Below are 255 nucleotides of genomic sequence, written 5' to 3' on the forward strand. Positions count from 1 at the left end.
TCTTTTCCCCTTTCCAAACGAAGTGTCTTATTTTTTTCTTTTTTTAAAGAGTATGGGGGGGGTAAAATTGCAAGGGCCCTTAGGGGGGTTTGCCGGGTAATTAAAAGCTTAAGTGATTAGACTAAGTTATCCAATGGGTTCTTGGGGGGGGTTGTCTCTCCCGTTGTTAAAGAGTTGTGGTTGTAATCAGGTCTTTGCATTTTTGCGTTCGCGCTGTTGTATTTCTTTGGGTTTTTAATGTACATTTAACGAGGT

Source organism: Penaeus monodon, chromosome 24 (assembly GCF_015228065.2).
Source record: "Penaeus monodon isolate SGIC_2016 chromosome 24, NSTDA_Pmon_1, whole genome shotgun sequence".
In the NCBI taxonomy this organism is placed as follows: domain Eukaryota; kingdom Metazoa; phylum Arthropoda; class Malacostraca; order Decapoda; family Penaeidae; genus Penaeus; species Penaeus monodon.